Raw genomic sequence first — 602 nt, 5'->3', positions numbered from 1 at the left:
ACATATAATTTAGATTCAAATAAAAAAGAAATCTGGTAGCTTAACAACAGCACAAAGTAAATCTAAAACCTCTCATCTTTTTACTTCTTTAGGCAACATGCCTAAACTACCTGGAAGTCATAGAACAATAAATATATATAAAAAAAATCCACTCACCCCACCTAGATACAAAGATACGCAAAGACCAATACTTTATTCACGCATCAATAAATGACAGCCACACGACATCAATAAATGAAGGAAAAACGCACATTGCAAAAGGTCAATCTTCCTCTCTCTCTCATCCCATTGGCAAATCAGGGCAGCTTATAAAGCCCTTGAACTTCACAAGCCAAGCAACAGGAACACGAGAGAAGCCACATCGAGTTAACATTGGATGTCTGGGGTCATTTTTAAGCCATGGCTGAAGGGACATCAAATTGTCCTAAGTTGAATATCTGGCTTATATTTCTGTTTGAACAAGTCTTATCTCTTCTTCTTCTTAATGTCTTTAGTTTATATTTTAGTGATATTGCATGTACTGGTTAATTATTATGTTATTCATCCCATTTCTCATCATTCTATCTCACCTACTTCCTTTTTGAGCCTCGACTCTCCTGACC

At 36.0% G+C, this 602-nt stretch overlaps 1 protein-coding gene across 1 annotated transcript in view; it reads right to left on the bottom strand.

The window, feature by feature from the left end:
• Positions 1 to 602, bottom strand: part of LOC119594523 (mitogen-activated protein kinase kinase kinase 13-B-like) — a gene marked incomplete in the record, with an annotated part of 92,580 nt that overhangs the window by 9,758 nt on the left and 82,220 nt on the right.

The sequence above is a fragment of the Penaeus monodon genome, chromosome 34 (assembly GCF_015228065.2).
Source record: "Penaeus monodon isolate SGIC_2016 chromosome 34, NSTDA_Pmon_1, whole genome shotgun sequence".
Taxonomy (NCBI): Eukaryota; Metazoa; Arthropoda; class Malacostraca; order Decapoda; family Penaeidae; genus Penaeus; species Penaeus monodon.
This window is presented reverse-complemented; position numbering and strand designations above follow the sequence as displayed.